We start from the raw sequence: 23,272 nt of genomic DNA, 5'->3' as shown, positions 1-23,272 counted from the left end.
ATAAAAGAGAAAAGAGCAACATATCCCGAAATTGGCGGGGCATTCTTTATTTTTTATTTTGTCAGAAATAAAGGCAGGCAAAGATGCTGCTTATGTAACCAGCCCTTTGGTGAGAGAGACGCAAATGCAAGAAATACTCTTTGGCGACTCTGTATAAATACAAGTAGTTTACCAAAAACCTAGAGTATTGCTGCGTTGTTTCTTTCCTGTTAATGCCAATTATTAGCATTTTTATGTATGTATATAATTTTGCATTGGGTTTTCGGTCATATATGTATGTGTGCTTTTTTTTTGTTTGCAACGCCAGTATGTTTTCCCCATAGTCGATGAAAACATTTGACGCCGTAAAAAACTACTTTTCACTCACTACGAAATTACAGACCAGACTATGTATTTCACATGCACCATGAAATGTTAGCCTTTTTATTGCTTTGATTCCTTCTTCTTCCCATTTTGGTAGCTGGTTCCCTTGATTCTCTCATTGCATGTACTTTCGTAGCTGGTTCTCTCGATTCCTTCACTTTTCTATCTTTTGTAGCTAGTTACATTTATGTCTTCTTCTACTCACTTTCGTAGGTGGGTACCATGAATTCGGACTGTGATCCCTATCAAACATTCGAAGTTCAGTGTATCTATATCTATAATTTGGGTGAACATTTTTTCGGAATATGAGCGGTAAAATTTTGGCGACGATAGATATTGCAAGGCGATAAACTAAGGAATAAAAAAATTCTATTTGGCAATCTATATCCATTGGTACATATAATTGAATTTATTGCAAGCAGTTCATGATACTACCGATATAAGTCAGTTTGTATGCAGAACATTGACCGCCGCAAACCCCAGGAGGCCTGATACATACAGAAGCAGGCTGTTAAAGTCAATTAAGTACAAAAGCTGGATGCTGTGCTATGTTCTGTACTGTATCCGTTTTAAATGCAAAATCTGTTTGCTATGAAATTTGTTTGGACTGTATCTTACGAATTTCTACATATAGCTCCATCTGTCTGTGTAAAATAGAAACAAAACTTGGCACCATTTTTTATCTACAAATCTATCTTGGTACACAACCATAAAGGCATTACAATTTAAAAGCTGCTTGCTATGAAATTTGTTTGGAGTGCTACCAATTTTTTGAAATATAGCTCCATCTGTCTGTGGAAAATAGAAACATAATTTGGCACCATTTTTAGTACTAAAGATCAACCTTTCTTTGCATTTTGCTATTTATTGATCCCTTGCTACACATTTTCGATTTATCGACCCCTTTGCATTCTTTCTATTCACGTTTAGCTACTTCTGCCGTCGGCGGCGTAGTCAACAAATAGAAGGTGGTGTACCAGCAGGAACCAAGATCGTAGACTACAGGAATAAAAGCGAAGATGGTTCCTGCTGGTAACCAAGAAGTGGACGCGCATTGCGCAAAGGAATTAGACAGACAACACCAGAGCATAGGAAAGTAGCAAGCGACAATAGAAGAAGATAGGCCAACAAACAGAAGATGTACCAGCAGGAACTAAGATCGTAGACAACAGGAAAAAAAGCGAAGATGGTTCCTGCTGGTAACCCAGGAAGTAAAATCGTAGACTACAGGGATAAAAGTGATGAGGTTAACTAGCACAGAAAGCGGAAAACCATGTACGACGACAACACCAGAGCAGAGGAAAGCAGCAAGCCAGGACAACATGAGAAAGCTACACCAGACAGACGACAATAGAAAGATAGTCAAACAATAGAAGGTTACACCAGACAGACGACAATAGAAGAAGATTGTCCCACAAATCGAAGGTGTACCCAGCAAAAACCACGGAGTAAAATCGTAGACTACAGAAATAAAAGCGAAGATATCGGCAAAGACGACAACGAACAGCAGGAGCAAGCCAGAAAAACATGAGAAAGCTACACCACCAGACAAGACGACCGACCACAATAGAAGATAGTCCCACAAATCGAAGGTGGTGTACCAGCCAGCAGCAGCAGGAATCGTGTGAATACAACATGGAGGAGCTCTCTGTCAGACGTCAGAAATAAAAGAGGCGCTGACATTGACAGTGACCACGACCTCATCATAGGTGAAATTAAAATCAAATTGAAAGGCAAAAGAACAACCACCAGACACAGAAACACCGGAAACAACTATACGCCTACAACAACTCCAAAACAACACAACCAGAAACACCCTAGCCACGGCAATACGCGAAAAGATACCACCAACAAACCAACACCACACGTGAGAGGAAATTACATCAACATACCACCAAGTTCCGGAAGATACTCTGAGAGTAGTCCAAAACAGAGAAAAATGAACCTAATTTCTCAATGAGTGGAACATAAGATGCAGCTGAAACACAACAATATCACAAGAGAGCAGTATAAACAACTACCAAAACAAGTGAACAAAGCTGCAAGAAGAGACAAAAGAAACTTCCTACAAGATCTCTGGCGAAAACAGTAGAGGAAGCAGCAAGAACCACAACCAAATAAGAAACCTACACCAGACAATAGATAGTCTAACAAATCGAAGGAGTACCAGACACCAATCATGCAGTCAAAACTAGAAGACCTGGAGAGACTTGCTCGCAATGTTGCACTTGAAATTATCATCAGGAACACACAAAGGCCATGACAATCAACAACACCAGTACAGAAAAAAATCATACTTCAAGGCCAAGCAATCCAATATGTCGATAGCTTCTGCAATCTAGGCAGCACTGTAACAATGAATTCTGGTGCAGAAACTGACGTAATCAATAGGCTAAATAAAGAGAGAGAGCAGCATTTGGACGGCTCCAAGTTGTATTGAGAATCACACATATATCCATGAAAACCAAGCTTCTAATATTCGAAGCATGTATATAATCGATTCTACTATACGGCAGTGAAACCTGGCTCTTGTATAAAACACCATCACGTAAATACTAAAGATTCATAAACAAATGCCTCAAGATCATGTGAACGATATTCTGACCCAACACCATATGTAACATACAATTATGAAACTTAACAAACCAGGAAACCCATACAAAAGCAGATTATACCGCGCCGTTTGCACTAGCTTTCAAATGTCAATTACATAGCCCAAACGTTAAATAAATCCTCATAAAGAAGGTTAACCCGGCAAAGAGCTCTGGTGCAAACGCGTTTAAGAACAAATCTCCATAGCATAACCAAGAGGTCGACAAAAAACAGCTGGCAACGAACAATAACCCAAGAACTAAGACAAAACCACCTTACATCGATCTGTTCATCAACACTACCTTCAGTTTTTGGATGTTGCATTTATAACAAAGTTTTTATAATTTTTTTACAAAAATTTTATAAAAGTCGTCATATCTCCTAAACGAGAAGAGATAGAGCAAAACCGCAAATAATGTAAAACAATTATAATAAAAAAAGCAAACAGCTTAGCAAAAAAAATTTTAAAGAATTGCAAAATAAACATTTTTTTAAAAAAATTTTTTATAAAAATCGTCATATCTCCTAAACGAGAAGAGATAGAGCAAAAATACAAAGAAATTGAATAGAAAATAAACCAGTTTTCTTTAGAAAGGATCTAACCATCCCGCAAAAAATTTTTTAAAAAAAGTGAAAAATAAAATTTTTTATAAAAAATGGTTTTTATAAAAGTCGTCATATCTTCTTAACGAGAAGAGATAGACCAGAAACACATTAAATGAAAAACATTTCTTATAAAAAAACTAACAACATTGCACAAAAAAATTTTTAAAAAATTGGAAAATAAATTTTTTTTAAAAAATTTTTTATAAAAGTCGTCATATCTCCTAAACGCGAAGAGATAGAGCGAAAATACAAAGAAATTGAATAGAAAATAAACCAATCTTATCTAAAAAAGATCTAACCATCCCCCAAAAAAAATTTTAAAAAAAGTGAAAAATAGAAAAGTTGAAAAAAATTCATAAAAAAATTGATTTCTTATATCGCCATCTGTTGGTGTGAACGTGATTTACTACTGTAAAACTAATCTCTTGATGTGAACCTGATTTATTACAGGAAAACTGATCTATTGATGTGAACTACCTTGTGAACTGTTTGTTGGATGTTGCATTTATATCAAAGTTTTTTAGAAAAAGCGAATGCGAAGTATAAGCAACGAAACCAACAATTGGTCATTTTTCGATTTACAAATCCATCTGGGTAATCATTTTTCGATTTATTGATCTCTCTAGATACCAAAAAACACTTTTCATTCACTGCTACCTTTATATCGACGAATAGTTGCTTGTTCTTTGGGGGGCAGCGTAGATCAGTAGATAGTGTGCCAGACTGCCAGTCGAAGGATGCCAGGTTCGAATCCTGGTGGAGGAAAAGTCTTTCAAAGTAGTTTTCGAATAATTATTAGAAATTGCATACATCATAATATGCATGGTAGGAAATAGCGCCTCCACAGTGGAAAAATGGCAACACAAAATTAGCAATAACTGAAATTTCAGGAAATATAATTAGACATCAGGCACAGGAAATAGAATTAGACATCAGGCACAGGAAATAGAATTAGACATATCAGGCACAGGAAATAGAATTAGACATCAGGCACAGGAAATAGAATTAGACATATCAGGCACAGGAAATAGAATTAGACGGACAACAGCAGAGTAGAGGAAAGTAGCAAGCGACAATAGAAGACGACAATAGAAGAAGACGGACCAACAAATAGAAGGTGTACCAGCAGGAACCAACTGGAATAAAAGCGAACATGGTTCCTGCTGGTACAATAGAAGACTGCAATAGAAGAAGATAGGCCAACAAATAGAAGGTGGTGTACCAGCAGGAACCAAGATCGTAGACTACAGGAATAAAAGCGAAGATGGTTCCTGCTGGTAACCAAGAAGTGGACGCGCATTGCGCAAAGGAATTAGACAGACAACACCAGAGCATAGGAAAGTAGCAAGCGACAATAGAAGAAGATAGGCCAACAAACAGAAGATGTACCAGCAGGAACTAAGATCGTAGACAACAGGAAAAAAAGCGAAGATGGTTCCTGCTGGTAACCCAGGAAGTAAAATCGTAGACTACAGGGATAAAAGTGATGAGGTTAACTAGCACAGAAAGCGGAAAACCATGTACGACGACAACACCAGAGCAGAGGAAAGCAGCAAGCCAGGACAACATGAGAAAGCTACACCAGACAGACGACAATAGAAAGATAGTCAAACAATAGAAGGTTACACCAGACAGACGACAATAGAAGAAGATTGTCCCACAAATCGAAGGTGTACCCAGCAAAAACCACGGAGTAAAATCGTAGACTACAGGAATAAAAGCGAAGATATCGGCAAAGACGACAACGAACAGCAGGAGCAAGCCAGAAAAACATGAGAAAGCTACACCACCAGACAAGACGACCGACCACAATAGAAGATAGTCCCACAAATCGAAGGTGGTGTACCAGCCAGCAGCAGCAGGAATCGTGTGAATACAACATGGAGGAGCTCTCTGTCAGACGTCAGAAATAAAAGAGGCGCTGACATTGACAGTGACCACGACCTCATCATAGGTGAAATTAAAATCAAATTGAAAGGCAAAAGAACAACCACCAGACACAGAAACACCGGAAACAACTATACGCCTACAACAACTCCAAAACAACACAACCAGAAACACCCTAGCCACGGCAATACGCGAAAAGATACCACCAACAAACCAACACCACACGTGAGAGGAAATTACATCAACATACCACCAAGTTCCGGAAGATACTCTGAGAGTAGTCCAAAACAGAGAAAAATGAACCTAATTTCTCAATGAGTGGAACATAAGATGCAGCTGAAACACAACAATATCACAAGAGAGCAGTATAAACAACTACCAAAACAAGTGAACAAAGCTGCAAGAAGAGACAAAAGAAACTTCCTACAAGATCTCTGGCGAAAACAGTAGAGGAAGCAGCAAGAACCACAACCAAATAAGAAACCTACACCAGACAATAGATAGTCTAACAAATCGAAGGAGTACCAGACACCAATCATGCAGTCAAAACTAGAAGACCTGGAGAGACTTGCTCGCAATGTTGCACTTGAAATTATCATCAGGAACACACAAAGGCCATGACAATCAACAACACCAGTACAGAAAAAAATCATACTTCAAGGCCAAGCAATCCAATATGTCGATAGCTTCTGCAATCTAGGCAGCACTGTAACAATGAATTCTGGTGCAGAAACTGACGTAATCAATAGGCTAAATAAAGAGAGAGAGCAGCATTTGGACGGCTCCAAGTTGTATTGAGAATCACACATATATCCATGAAAACCAAGCTTCTAATATTCGAAGCATGTATATAATCGATTCTACTATACGGCAGTGAAACCTGGCTCTTGTATAAAACACCATCACGTAAATACTAAAGATTCATAAACAAATGCCTCAAGATCATGTGAACGATATTCTGACCCAACACCATATGTAACATACAATTATGAAACTTAACAAACCAGGAAACCCATACAAAAGCAGATTATACCGCGCCGTTTGCACTAGCTTTCAAATGTCAATTACATAGCCCAAACGTTAAATAAATCCTCATAAAGAAGGTTAACCCGGCAAAGAGCTCTGGTGCAAACGCGTTTAAGAACAAATCTCCATAGCATAACCAAGAGGTCGACAAAAAACAGCTGGCAACGAACAATAACCCAAGAACTAAGACAAAACCACCTTACATCGATCTGTTCATCAACACTACCTTCAGTTTTTGGATGTTGCATTTATAACAAAGTTTTTATAATTTTTTTACAAAAATTTTATAAAAGTCGTCATATCTCCTAAACGAGAAGAGATAGAGCAAAACCGCAAATAATGTAAAACAATTATAATAAAAAAAGCAAACAGCTTAGCAAAAAAAATTTTAAAGAATTGCAAAATAAACATTTTTTTAAAAAAATTTTTTATAAAAATCGTCATATCTCCTAAACGAGAAGAGATAGAGCAAAAATACAAAGAAATTGAATAGAAAATAAACCAGTTTTCTTTAGAAAGGATCTAACCATCCCGCAAAAAATTTTTTAAAAAAAGTGAAAAATAAAATTTTTTATAAAAAATGGTTTTTATAAAAGTCGTCATATCTTCTTAACGAGAAGAGATAGACCAGAAACACATTAAATGAAAAACATTTCTTATAAAAAAACTAACAACATTGCACAAAAAAATTTTTAAAAAATTGGAAAATAAATTTTTTTTAAAAAATTTTTTATAAAAGTCGTCATATCTCCTAAACGCGAAGAGATAGAGCGAAAATACAAAGAAATTGAATAGAAAATAAACCAATCTTATCTAAAAAAGATCTAACCATCCCCCAAAAAAAATTTTAAAAAAAGTGAAAAATAGAAAAGTTGAAAAAAATTCATAAAAAAATTGATTTCTTATATCGCCATCTGTTGGTGTGAACGTGATTTACTACTGTAAAACTAATCTCTTGATGTGAACCTGATTTATTACAGGAAAACTGATCTATTGATGTGAACTACCTTGTGAACTGTTTGTTGGATGTTGCATTTATATCAAAGTTTTTTAGAAAAAGCGAATGCGAAGTATAAGCAACGAAACCAACAATTGGTCATTTTTCGATTTACAAATCCATCTGGGTAATCATTTTTCGATTTATTGATCTCTCTAGATACCAAAAAACACTTTTCATTCACTGCTACCTTTATATCGACGAATAGTTGCTTGTTCTTTGGGGGGCAGCGTAGATCAGTAGATAGTGTGCCAGACTGCCAGTCGAAGGATGCCAGGTTCGAATCCTGGTGGAGGAAAAGTCTTTCAAAGTAGTTTTCGAATAATTATTAGAAATTGCATACATCATAATATGCATGGTAGGAAATAGCGCCTCCACAGTGGAAAAATGGCAACACAAAATTAGCAATAACTGAAATTTCAGGAAATATAATTAGACATCAGGCACAGGAAATAGAATTAGACATCAGGCACAGGAAATAGAATTAGACATATCAGGCACAGGAAATAGAATTAGACATCAGGCACAGGAAATAGAATTAGACATATCAGGCACAGGAAATAGAATTAGACGGACAACAGCAGAGTAGAGGAAAGTAGCAAGCGACAATAGAAGACGACAATAGAAGAAGACGGACCAACAAATAGAAGGTGTACCAGCAGGAACCAACTGGAATAAAAGCGAACATGGTTCCTGCTGGTACAATAGAAGACTGCAATAGAAGAAGATAGGCCAACAAATAGAAGGTGGTGTACCAGCAGGAACCAAGATCGTAGACTACAGGAATAAAAGCGAAGATGGTTCCTGCTGGTAACCAAGAAGTGGACGCGCATTGCGCAAAGGAATTAGACAGACAACACCAGAGCATAGGAAAGTAGCAAGCGAAAATAGAAGAAGATAGGCCAACAAACAGAAGATGTACCAGCAGGAACTAAGATCGTAGACAACAGGAAAAAAAACGAAGATGGTTCCTGCTGGTAACCCAGGAAGTAAAATCGTAGACTACAGGGATAAAAGTGATGAGGTTAACTAGCACAGAAAGCGGAAAACCATGTACGACGACAACACCAGAGCAGAGGAAAGCAGCAAGCCAGGACAACATGAGAAAGCTACACCAGACAGACGACAATAGAAAGATAGTCAAACAATAGAAGGTTACACCAGACAGACGACAATAGAAGAAGATTGTCCCACAAATCGAAGGTGTACCCAGCAAAAACCACGGAGTAAAATCGTAGACTACAGGAATAAAAGCGAAGATATCGGCAAAGACGACAACGAACAGCAGGAGCAAGCCAGAAAAACATGAGAAAGCTACACCACCAGACAAGACGACCGACCACAATAGAAGATAGTCCCACAAATCGAAGGTGGTGTACCAGCCAGCAGCAGCAGGAATCGTGTGAATACAACATGGAGGAGCTCTCTGTCAGACGTCAGAAATAAAAGAGGCGCTGACATTGACAGTGACCACGACCTCATCATAGGTGAAATTAAAATCAAATTGAAAGGCAAAAGAACAACCACCAGACACAGAAACACCGGAAACAACTATACGCCTACAACAACTCCAAAACAACACAACCAGAAACACCCTAGCCACGGCAATACGCGAAAAGATACCACCAACAAACCAACACCACACGTGAGAGGAAATTACATCAACATACCACCAAGTTCCGGAAGATACTCTGAGAGTAGTCCAAAACAGAGAAAAATGAACCTAATTTCTCAATGAGTGGAACATAAGATGCAGCTGAAACACAACAATATCACAAGAGAGCAGTATAAACAACTACCAAAACAAGTGAACAAAGCTGCAAGAAGAGACAAAAGAAACTTCCTACAAGATCTCTGGCGAAAACAGTAGAGGAAGCAGCAAGAACCACAACCAAATAAGAAACCTACACCAGACAATAGATAGTCTAACAAATCGAAGGAGTACCAGACACCAATCATGCAGTCAAAACTAGAAGACCTGGAGAGACTTGCTCGCAATGTTGCACTTGAAATTATCATCAGGAACACACAAAGGCCATGACAATCAACAACACCAGTACAGAAAAAAATCATACTTCAAGGCCAAGCAATCCAATATGTCGATAGCTTCTGCAATCTAGGCAGCACTGTAACAATGAATTCTGGTGCAGAAACTGACGTAATCAATAGGCTAAATAAAGAGAGAGAGCAGCATTTGGACGGCTCCAAGTTGTATTGAGAATCACACATATATCCATGAAAACCAAGCTTCTAATATTCGAAGCATGTATATAATCGATTCTACTATACGGCAGTGAAACCTGGCTCTTGTATAAAACACCATCACGTAAATACTAAAGATTCATAAACAAATGCCTCAAGATCATGTGAACGATATTCTGACCCAACACCATATGTAACATACAATTATGAAACTTAACAAACCAGGAAACCCATACAAAAGCAGATTATACCGCGCCGTTTGCACTAGCTTTCAAATGTCAATTACATAGCCCAAACGTTAAATAAATCCTCATAAAGAAGGTTAACCCGGCAAAGAGCTCTGGTGCAAACGCGTTTAAGAACAAATCTCCATAGCATAACCAAGAGGTCGACAAAAAACAGCTGGCAACGAACAATAACCCAAGAACTAAGACAAAACCACCTTACATCGATCTGTTCATCAACACTACCTTCAGTTTTTGGATGTTGCATTTATAACAAAGTTTTTATAATTTTTTTACAAAAATTTTATAAAAGTCGTCATATCTCCTAAACGAGAAGAGATAGAGCAAAACCGCAAATAATGTAAAACAATTATAATAAAAAAAGCAAACAGCTTAGCAAAAAAAATTTTAAAGAATTGCAAAATAAACATTTTTTTAAAAAAATTTTTTATAAAAATCGTCATATCTCCTAAACGAGAAGAGATAGAGCAAAAATACAAAGAAATTGAATAGAAAATAAACCAGTTTTCTTTAGAAAGGATCTAACCATCCCGCAAAAAATTTTTTAAAAAAAGTGAAAAATAAAATTTTTTATAAAAAATGGTTTTTATAAAAGTCGTCATATCTTCTTAACGAGAAGAGATAGACCAGAAACACATTAAATGAAAAACATTTCTTATAAAAAAACTAACAACATTGCACAAAAAAATTTTTAAAAAATTGGAAAATAAATTTTTTTTAAAAAATTTTTTATAAAAGTCGTCATATCTCCTAAACGCGAAGAGATAGAGCGAAAATACAAAGAAATTGAATAGAAAATAAACCAATCTTATCTAAAAAAGATCTAACCATCCCCCAAAAAAAATTTTAAAAAAAGTGAAAAATAGAAAAGTTGAAAAAAATTCATAAAAAAATTGATTTCTTATATCGCCATCTGTTGGTGTGAACGTGATTTACTACTGTAAAACTAATCTCTTGATGTGAACCTGATTTATTACAGGAAAACTGATCTATTGATGTGAACTACCTTGTGAACTGTTTGTTGGATGTTGCATTTATATCAAAGTTTTTTAGAAAAAGCGAATGCGAAGTATAAGCAACGAAACCAACAATTGGTCATTTTTCGATTTACAAATCCATCTGGGTAATCATTTTTCGATTTATTGATCTCTCTAGATACCAAAAAACACTTTTCATTCACTGCTACCTTTATATCGACGAATAGTTGCTTGTTCTTTGGGGGGCAGCGTAGATCAGTAGATAGTGTGCCAGACTGCCAGTCGAAGGATGCCAGGTTCGAATCCTGGTGGAGGAAAAGTCTTTCAAAGTAGTTTTCGAATAATTATTAGAAATTGCATACATCATAATATGCATGGTAGGAAATAGCGCCTCCACAGTGGAAAAATGGCAACACAAAATTAGCAATAACTGAAATTTCAGGAAATATAATTAGACATCAGGCACAGGAAATAGAATTAGACATCAGGCACAGGAAATAGAATTAGACATATCAGGCACAGGAAATAGAATTAGACATCAGGCACAGGAAATAGAATTAGACATATCAGGCACAGGAAATAGAATTAGACGGACAACAGCAGAGTAGAGGAAAGTAGCAAGCGACAATAGAAGACGACAATAGAAGAAGACGGACCAACAAATAGAAGGTGTACCAGCAGGAACCAACTGGAATAAAAGCGAACATGGTTCCTGCTGGTACAATAGAAGACTGCAATAGAAGAAGATAGGCCAACAAATAGAAGGTGGTGTACCAGCAGGAACCAAGATCGTAGACTACAGGAATAAAAGCGAAGATGGTTCCTGCTGGTAACCAAGAAGTGGACGCGCATTGCGCAAAGGAATTAGACAGACAACACCAGAGCATAGGAAAGTAGCAAGCGACAATAGAAGAAGATAGGCCAACAAACAGAAGATGTACCAGCAGGAACTAAGATCGTAGACAACAGGAAAAAAAGCGAAGATGGTTCCTGCTGGTAACCCAGGAAGTAAAATCGTAGACTACAGGGATAAAAGTGATGAGGTTAACTAGCACAGAAAGCGGAAAACCATGTACGACGACAACACCAGAGCAGAGGAAAGCAGCAAGCCAGGACAACATGAGAAAGCTACACCAGACAGACGACAATAGAAAGATAGTCAAACAATAGAAGGTTACACCAGACAGACGACAATAGAAGAAGATTGTCCCACAAATCGAAGGTGTACCCAGCAAAAACCACGGAGTAAAATCGTAGACTACAGGAATAAAAGCGAAGATATCGGCAAAGACGACAACGAACAGCAGGAGCAAGCCAGAAAAACATGAGAAAGCTACACCACCAGACAAGACGACCGACCACAATAGAAGATAGTCCCACAAATCGAAGGTGGTGTACCAGCCAGCAGCAGCAGGAATCGTGTGAATACAACATGGAGGAGCTCTCTGTCAGACGTCAGAAATAAAAGAGGCGCTGACATTGACAGTGACCACGACCTCATCATAGGTGAAATTAAAATCAAATTGAAAGGCAAAAGAACAACCACCAGACACAGAAACACCGGAAACAACTATACGCCTACAACAACTCCAAAACAACACAACCAGAAACACCCTAGCCACGGCAATACGCGAAAAGATACCACCAACAAACCAACACCACACGTGAGAGGAAATTACATCAACATACCACCAAGTTCCGGAAGATACTCTGAGAGTAGTCCAAAACAGAGAAAAATGAACCTAATTTCTCAATGAGTGGAACATAAGATGCAGCTGAAACACAACAATATCACAAGAGAGCAGTATAAACAACTACCAAAACAAGTGAACAAAGCTGCAAGAAGAGACAAAAGAAACTTCCTACAAGATCTCTGGCGAAAACAGTAGAGGAAGCAGCAAGAACCACAACCAAATAAGAAACCTACACCAGACAATAGATAGTCTAACAAATCGAAGGAGTACCAGACACCAATCATGCAGTCAAAACTAGAAGACCTGGAGAGACTTGCTCGCAATGTTGCACTTGAAATTATCATCAGGAACACACAAAGGCCATGACAATCAACAACACCAGTACAGAAAAAAATCATACTTCAAGGCCAAGCAATCCAATATGTCGATAGCTTCTGCAATCTAGGCAGCACTGTAACAATGAATTCTGGTGCAGAAACTGACGTAATCAATAGGCTAAATAAAGAGAGAGAGCAGCATTTGGACGGCTCCAAGTTGTATTGAGAATCACACATATATCCATGAAAACCAAGCTTCTAATATTCGAAGCATGTATATAATCGATTCTACTATACGGCAGTGAAACCTGGCTCTTGTATAAAACACCATCACGTAAATACTAAAGATTCATAAACAAATGCCTCAAGATCATGTGAACGATATTCTGACCCAACACCATATGTAACATACAATTATGAAACTTAACAAACCAGGAAACCCATACAAAAGCAGATTATACCGCGCCGTTTGCACTAGCTTTCAAATGTCAATTACATAGCCCAAACGTTAAATAAATCCTCATAAAGAAGGTTAACCCGGCAAAGAGCTCTGGTGCAAACGCGTTTAAGAACAAATCTCCATAGCATAACCAAGAGGTCGACAAAAAACAGCTGGCAACGAACAATAACCCAAGAACTAAGACAAAACCACCTTACATCGATCTGTTCATCAACACTACCTTCAGTTTTTGGATGTTGCATTTATAACAAAGTTTTTATAATTTTTTTACAAAAATTTTATAAAAGTCGTCATATCTCCTAAACGAGAAGAGATAGAGCAAAACCGCAAATAATGTAAAACAATTATAATAAAAAAAGCAAACAGCTTAGCAAAAAAAATTTTAAAGAATTGCAAAATAAACATTTTTTTAAAAAAATTTTTTATAAAAATCGTCATATCTCCTAAACGAGAAGAGATAGAGCAAAAATACAAAGAAATTGAATAGAAAATAAACCAGTTTTCTTTAGAAAGGATCTAACCATCCCGCAAAAAATTTTTTAAAAAAAGTGAAAAATAAAATTTTTTATAAAAAATGGTTTTTATAAAAGTCGTCATATCTTCTTAACGAGAAGAGATAGACCAGAAACACATTAAATGAAAAACATTTCTTATAAAAAAACTAACAACATTGCACAAAAAAATTTTTAAAAAATTGGAAAATAAATTTTTTTTAAAAAATTTTTTATAAAAGTCGTCATATCTCCTAAACGCGAAGAGATAGAGCGAAAATACAAAGAAATTGAATAGAAAATAAACCAATCTTATCTAAAAAAGATCTAACCATCCCCCAAAAAAAATTTTAAAAAAAGTGAAAAATAGAAAAGTTGAAAAAAATTCATAAAAAAATTGATTTCTTATATCGCCATCTGTTGGTGTGAACGTGATTTACTACTGTAAAACTAATCTCTTGATGTGAACCTGATTTATTACAGGAAAACTGATCTATTGATGTGAACTACCTTGTGAACTGTTTGTTGGATGTTGCATTTATATCAAAGTTTTTTAGAAAAAGCGAATGCGAAGTATAAGCAACGAAACCAACAATTGGTCATTTTTCGATTTACAAATCCATCTGGGTAATCATTTTTCGATTTATTGATCTCTCTAGATACCAAAAAACACTTTTCATTCACTGCTACCTTTATATCGACGAATAGTTGCTTGTTCTTTGGGGGGCAGCGTAGATCAGTAGATAGTGTGCCAGACTGCCAGTCGAAGGATGCCAGGTTCGAATCCTGGTGGAGGAAAAGTCTTTCAAAGTAGTTTTCGAATAATTATTAGAAATTGCATACATCATAATATGCATGGTAGGAAATAGCGCCTCCACAGTGGAAAAATGGCAACACAAAATTAGCAATAACTGAAATTTCAGGAAATATAATTAGACATCAGGCACAGGAAATAGAATTAGACATCAGGCACAGGAAATAGAATTAGACATATCAGGCACAGGAAATAGAATTAGACATCAGGCACAGGAAATAGAATTAGACATATCAGGCACAGGAAATAGAATTAGACGGACAACAGCAGAGTAGAGGAAAGTAGCAAGCGACAATAGAAGACGACAATAGAAGAAGACGGACCAACAAATAGAAGGTGTACCAGCAGGAACCAACTGGAATAAAAGCGAACATGGTTCCTGCTGGTACAATAGAAGACTGCAATAGAAGAAGATAGGCCAACAAATAGAAGGTGGTGTACCAGCAGGAACCAAGATCGTAGACTACAGGAATAAAAGCGAAGATGGTTCCTGCTGGTAACCAAGAAGTGGACGCGCATTGCGCAAAGGAATTAGACAGACAACACCAGAGCATAGGAAAGTAGCAAGCGAAAATAGAAGAAGATAGGCCAACAAACAGAAGATGTACCAGCAGGAACTAAGATCGTAGACAACAGGAAAAAAAACGAAGATGGTTCCTGCTGGTAACCCAGGAAGTAAAATCGTAGACTACAGGGATAAAAGTGATGAGGTTAACTAGCACAGAAAGCGGAAAACCATGTACGACGACAACACCAGAGCAGAGGAAAGCAGCAAGCCAGGACAACATGAGAAAGCTACACCAGACAGACGACAATAGAAAGATAGTCAAACAATAGAAGGTTACACCAGACAGACGACAATAGAAGAAGATTGTCCCACAAATCGAAGGTGTACCCAGCAAAAACCACGGAGTAAAATCGTAGACTACAGGAATAAAAGCGAAGATATCGGCAAAGACGACAACGAACAGCAGGAGCAAGCCAGAAAAACATGAGAAAGCTACACCACCAGACAAGACGACCGACCACAATAGAAGATAGTCCCACAAATCGAAGGTGGTGTACCAGCCAGCAGCAGCAGGAATCGTGTGAATACAACATGGAGGAGCTCTCTGTCAGACGTCAGAAATAAAAGAGGCGCTGACATTGACAGTGACCACGACCTCATCATAGGTGAAATTAAAATCAAATTGAAAGGCAAAAGAACAACCACCAGACACAGAAACACCGGAAACAACTATACGCCTACAACAACTCCAAAACAACACAACCAGAAACACCCTAGCCACGGCAATACGCGAAAAGATACCACCAACAAACCAACACCACACGTGAGAGGAAATTACATCAACATACCACCAAGTTCCGGAAGATACTCTGAGAGTAGTCCAAAACAGAGAAAAATGAACCTAATTTCTCAATGAGTGGAACATAAGATGCAGCTGAAACACAACAATATCACAAGAGAGCAGTATAAACAACTACCAAAACAAGTGAACAAAGCTGCAAGAAGAGACAAAAGAAACTTCCTACAAGATCTCTGGCGAAAACAGTAGAGGAAGCAGCAAGAACCACAACCAAATAAGAAACCTACACCAGACAATAGATAGTCTAACAAATCGAAGGAGTACCAGACACCAATCATGCAGTCAAAACTAGAAGACCTGGAGAGACTTGCTCGCAATGTTGCACTTGAAATTATCATCAGGAACACACAAAGGCCATGACAATCAACAACACCAGTACAGAAAAAAATCATACTTCAAGGCCAAGCAATCCAATATGTCGATAGCTTCTGCAATCTAGGCAGCACTGTAACAATGAATTCTGGTGCAGAAACTGACGTAATCAATAGGCTAAATAAAGAGAGAGAGCAGCATTTGGACGGCTCCAAGTTGTATTGAGAATCACACATATATCCATGAAAACCAAGCTTCTAATATTCGAAGCATGTATATAATCGATTCTACTATACGGCAGTGAAACCTGGCTCTTGTATAAAACACCATCACGTAAATACTAAAGATTCATAAACAAATGCCTCAAGATCATGTGAACGATATTCTGACCCAACACCATATGTAACATACAATTATGAAACTTAACAAACCAGGAAACCCATACAAAAGCAGATTATACCGCGCCGTTTGCACTAGCTTTCAAATGTCAATTACATAGCCCAAACGTTAAATAAATCCTCATAAAGAAGGTTAACCCGGCAAAGAGCTCTGGTGCAAACGCGTTTAAGAACAAATCTCCATAGCATAACCAAGAGGTCGACAAAAAACAGCTGGCAACGAACAATAACCCAAGAACTAAGACAAAACCACCTTACATCGATCTGTTCATCAACACTACCTTCAGTTTTTGGATGTTGCATTTATAACAAAGTTTTTATAATTTTTTTACAAAAATTTTATAAAAGTCGTCATATCTCCTAAACGAGAAGAGATAGAGCAAAACCGCAAATAATGTAAAACAATTATAATAAAAAAAGCAAACAGCTTAGCAAAAAAAATTTTAAAGAATTGCAAAATAAACATTTTTTTAAAAAAATTTTTTATAAAAATCGTCATATCTCCTAAACGAGAAGAGATAGAGCAAAAATACAAAGAAATTGAATAGAAAATAAACCAGTTTTCTTTAGAAAGGATCTAACCATCCCGCAAAAAATTTTTTAAAAAAAGTGAAAAATAAAATTTTTTATAAAAAATGGTTTTTATAAAAGTCGTCATATCTTCTTAACGAGAAGAGATAGACCAGAAACACATTAAATGAAAAACATTTCTTATAAAAAAACTAACAACATTGCACAAAAAAATTTTTAAAAAATTGGAAAATAAATTTTTTTTAAAAAATTTTTTATAAAAGTCGTCATATCTCCTAAACGCGAAGAGATAGAGCGAAAATACAAAGAAATTGAATAGAAAATAAACCAATCTTATCTAAAAAAGATCTAACCATCCCCCAAAAAAAATTTTAAAAAAAGTGAAAAATAGAAAAGTTGAAAAAAATTCATAAAAAAATTGATTTCTTATATCGCCATCTGTTGGTGTGAACGTGATTTACTACTGTAAAACTAATCTCTTGATGTGAACCTGATTTATTACAGGAAAACTGATCTATTGATGTGAACTACCTTGTGAACTGTTTGTTGGATGTTGCATTTATATCAAAGTTTTTTAGAAAAAGCGAATGCGAAGTATAAGCAACGAAACCAACAATTGGTCATTTTTCGATTTACAAATCCATCTGGGTAATCATTTTTCGATTTATTGATCTCTCTAGATACCAAAAAACACTTTTCATTCACTGCTACCTTTATATCGACGAATAGTTGCTTGTTCTTTGGGGGGCAGCGTAGATCAGTAGATAGTGTGCCAGACTGCCAGTCGAAGGATGCCAGGTTCGAATCCTGGTGGAGGAAAAGTCTTTCAAAGTAGTTTTCGAATAATTATTAGAAATTGCATACATCATAATATGCATGGTAGGAAATAGCGCCTCCACAGTGGAAAAATGGCAACACAAAATTAGCAATAACTGAAATTTCAGGAAATATAATTAGACATCAGGCACAGGAAATAGAATTAGACATCAGGCACAGGAAATAGAATTAGACATATCAGGCACAGGAAATAGAATTAGACATCAGGCACAGGAAATAGAATTAGACATATCAGGCACAGGAAATAGAATTAGACGGACAACAGCAGAGTAGAGGAAAGTAGCAAGCGACAATAGAAGACGACAATAGAAGAAGACGGACCAACAAATAGAAGGTGTACCAGCAGGAACCAACTGGAATAAAAGCGAACATGGTTCCTGCTGGTACAATAGAAGACTGCAATAGAAGAAGATAGGCCAACAAATAGAAGGTGGTGTACCAGCAGGAACCAAGATCGTAGACTACAGGAATAAAAGCGAAGATGGTTCCTGCTGGTAACCAAGAAGTGGACGCGCATTGCGCAAAGGAATTAGACAGACAACACCAGAGCATAGGAAAGTAGCAAGCGAAAATAGAAGAAGATAGGCCAACAAACAGAAGATGTACCAGCAGGAACTAAGATCGTAGACAACAGGAAAAAAAACGAAGATGGTTCCTGCTGGTAACCCAGGAAGTAAAATCGTAGACTACAGGGATAAAAGTGATGAGGTTAACTAGCACAGAAAGCGGAAAACCATGTACGACGACAACACCAGAGCAGAGGAAAGCAGCAAGCCAGGACAACATGAGAAAGCTACACCAGACAGACGACAATAGAAAGATAGTCAAACAATAGAAGGTTACACCAGACAGACGACAATAGAAGAAGATTGTCCCACAAATCGAAGGTGTACCCAGCAAAAACCACGGAGTAAAATCGTAGACTACAGGAATAAAAGCGAAGATATCGGCAAAGACGACAACGAACAGCAGGAGCAAGCCAGAAAAACATGAGAAAGCTACACCACCAGACAAGACGACCGACCACAATAGAAGATAGTCCCACAAATCGAAGGTGGTGTACCAGCCAGCAGCAGCAGGAATCGTGTGAATACAACATGGAGGAGCTCTCTGTCAGACGTCAGAAATAAAAGAGGCGCTGACATTGACAGTGACCACGACCTCATCATAGGTGAAATTAAAATCAAATTGAAAGGCAAAAGAACAACCACCAGACACAGAAACACCGGAAACAACTATACGCCTACAACAACTCCAAAACAACACAACCAGAAACACCCTAGCCACGGCAATACGCGAAAAGATACCACCAACAAACCAACACCACACGTGAGAGGAAATTACATCAACATACCACCAAGTTCCGGAAGATACTCTGAGAGTAGTCCAAAACAGAGAAAAATGAACCTAATTTCTCAATGAGTGGAACATAAGATGCAGCTGAAACACAACAATATCACAAGAGAGCAGTATAAACAACTACCAAAACAAGTGAACAAAGCTGCAAGAAGAGACAAAAGAAACTTCCTACAAGATCTCTGGCGAAAACAGTAGAGGAAGCAGCAAGAACCACAACCAAATAAGAAACCTACACCAGACAATAGATAGTCTAACAAATCGAAGGAGTACCAGACACCAATCATGCAGTCAAAACTAGAAGACCTGGAGAGACTTGCTCGCAATGTTGCACTTGAAATTATCATCAGGAACACACAAAGGCCATGACAATCAACAACACCAGTACAGAAAAAAATCATACTTCAAGGCCAAGCAATCCAATATGTCGATAGCTTCTGCAATCTAGGCAGCACTGTAACAATGAATTCTGGTGCAGAAACTGACGTAATCAATAGGCTAAATAAAGAGAGAGAGCAGCATTTGGACGGCTCCAAGTTGTATTGAGAATCACACATATATCCATGAAAACCAAGCTTCTAATATTCGAAGCATGTATATAATCGATTCTACTATACGGCAGTGAAACCTGGCTCTTGTATAAAACACCATCACGTAAATACTAAAGATTCATAAACAAATGCCTCAAGATCATGTGAACGATATTCTGACCCAACACCATATGTAACATACAATTATGAAACTTAACAAACCAGGAAACCCATACAAAAGCAGATTATACCGCGCCGTTTGCACTAGCTTTCAAATGTCAATTACATAGCCCAAACGTTAAATAAATCCTCATAAAGAAGGTTAACCCGGCAAAGAGCTCTGGTGCAAACGCGTTTAAGAACAAATCTCCATAGCATAACCAAGAGGTCGACAAAAAACAGCTGGCAACGAACAATAACCCAAGAACTAAGACAAAACCACCTTACATCGATCTGTTCATCAACACTACCTTCAGTTTTTGGATGTTGCATTTATAACAAAGTTTTTATAATTTTTTTACAAAAATTTTATAAAAGTCGTCATATCTCCTAAACGAGAAGAGATAGAGCAAAACCGCAAATAATGTAAAACAATTATAATAAAAAAAGCAAACAGCTTAGCAAAAAAAATTTTAAAGAATTGCAAAATAAACATTTTTTTAAAAAAATTTTTTATAAAAATCGTCATATCTCCTAAACGAGAAGAGATAGAGCAAAAATACAAAGAAATTGAATAGAAAATAAACCAGTTTTCTTTAGAAAGGATCTAACCATCCCGCAAAAAATTTTTTAAAAAAAGTGAAAAATAAAATTTTTTATAAAAAATGGTTTTTATAAAAGTCGTCATATCTTCTTAACGAGAAGAGATAGACCAGAAACACATTAAATGAAAAACATTTCTTATAAAAAAACTAACAACATTGCACAAAAAAATTTTTAAAAAATTGGAAAATAAATTTTTTTTAAAAAATTTTTTATAAAAGTCGTCATATCTCCTAAACGCGAAGAGATAGAGCGAAAATACAAAGAAATTGAATAGAAAATAAACCAATCTTATCTAAAAAAGATCTAACCATCCCCCAAAAAAAATTTTAAAAAAAGTGAAAAATAGAAAAGTTGAAAAAAATTCATAAAAAAATTGATTTCTTATATCGCCATCTGTTGGTGTGAACGTGATTTACTACTGTAAAACTAATCTCTTGATGTGAACCTGATTTATTACAGGAAAACTGATCTATTGATGTGAACTACCTTGTGAACTGTTTGTTGGATGTTGCATTTATATCAAAGTTTTTTAGAAAAAGCGAATGCGAAGTATAAGCAACGAAACCAACAATTGGTCATTTTTCGATTTACAAATCCATCTGGGTAATCATTTTTCGATTTATTGATCTCTCTAGATACCAAAAAACACTTTTCATTCACTGCTACCTTTATATCGACGAATAGTTGCTTGTTCTTTGGGGGGCAGCGTAGATCAGTAGATAGTGTGCCAGACTGCCAGTCGAAGGATGCCAGGTTCGAATCCTGGTGGAGGAAAAGTCTTTCAAAGTAGTTTTCGAATAATTATTAGAAATTGCATACATCATAATATGCATGGTAGGAAATAGCGCCTCCACAGTGGAAAAATGGCAACACAAAATTAGCAATAACTGAAATTTCAGGAAATATAATTAGACATCAGGCACAGGAAATAGAATTAGACATCAGGCACAGGAAATAGAATTAGACATATCAGGCACAGGAAATAGAATTAGACATCAGGCACAGGAAATAGAATTAGACATATCAGGCACAGGAAATAGAATTAGACGGACAACAGCAGAGTAGAGGAAAGTAGCAAGCGACAATAGAAGACGACAATAGAAGAAGACGGACCAACAAATAGAAGGTGTACCAGCAGGAACCAACTGGAATAAAAGCGAACATGGTTCCTGCTGGTACAATAGAAGACTGCAATAGAAGAAGATAGGCCAACAAATAGAAGGTGGTGTACCAGCAGGAACCAAGATCGTAGACTACAGGAATAAAAGCGAAGATGGTTCCTGCTGGTAACCAAGAAGTGGACGCGCATTGCGCAAAGGAATTAGACAGACAACACCAGAGCATAGGAAAGTAGCAAGCGAAAATAGAAGAAGATAGGCCAACAAACAGAAGATGTACCAGCAGGAACTAAGATCGTAGACAACAGGAAAAAAAACGAAGATGGTTCCTGCTGGTAACCCAGGAAGTAAAATCGTAGACTACAGGGATAAAAGTGATGAGGTTAACTAGCACAGAAAGCGGAAAACCATGTACGACGACAACACCAGAGCAGAGGAAAGCAGCAAGCCAGGACAACATGAGAAAGCTACACCAGACAGACGACAATAGAAAGATAGTCAAACAATAGAAGGTTACACCAGACAGACGACAATAGAAGAAGATTGTCCCACAAATCGAAGGTGTACCCAGCAAAAACCACGGAGTAAAATCGTAGACTACAGGAATAAAAGCGAAGATATCGGCAAAGACGACAACGAACAGCAGGAGCAAGCCAGAAAAACATGAGAAAGCTACACCACCAGACAAGACGACCGACCACAATAGAAGATAGTCCCACAAATCGAAGGTGGTGTACCAGCCAGCAGCAGCAGGAATCGTGTGAATACAACATGGAGGAGCTCTCTGTCAGACGTCAGAAATAAAAGAGGCGCTGACATTGACAGTGACCACGACCTCATCATAGGTGAAATTAAAATCAAATTGAAAGGCAAAAGAACAACCACCAGACACAGAAACACCGGAAACAACTATACGCCTACAACAACTCCAAAACAACACAACCAGAAACACCCTAGCCACGGCAATACGCGAAAAGATACCACCAACAAACCAACACCACACGTGAGAGGAAATTACATCAACATACCACCAAGTTCCGGAAGATACTCTGAGAGTAGTCCAAAACAGAGAAAAATGAACCTAATTTCTCAATGAGTGGAACATAAGATGCAGCTGAAACACAACAATATCACAAGAGAGCAGTATAAACAACTACCAAAACAAGTGAACAAAGCTGCAAGAAGAGACAAAAGAAACTTCCTACAAGATCTCTGGCGAAAACAGTAGAGGAAGCAGCAAGAACCACAACCAAATAAGAAACCTACACCAGACAATAGATAGTCTAACAAATCGAAGGAGTACCAGACACCAATCATGCAGTCAAAACTAGAAGACCTGGAGAGACTTGCTCGCAATGTTGCACTTGAAATTATCATCAGGAACACA

This window comes from Musca autumnalis, unplaced genomic scaffold, assembly GCF_047663935.1.
Source record: "Musca autumnalis isolate F117 unplaced genomic scaffold, ASM4766393v1 scaffold_2, whole genome shotgun sequence".
Lineage (NCBI taxonomy): Eukaryota > Metazoa > Arthropoda > Insecta > Diptera > Muscidae > Musca > Musca autumnalis.
This window is presented reverse-complemented; position numbering follows the sequence as displayed.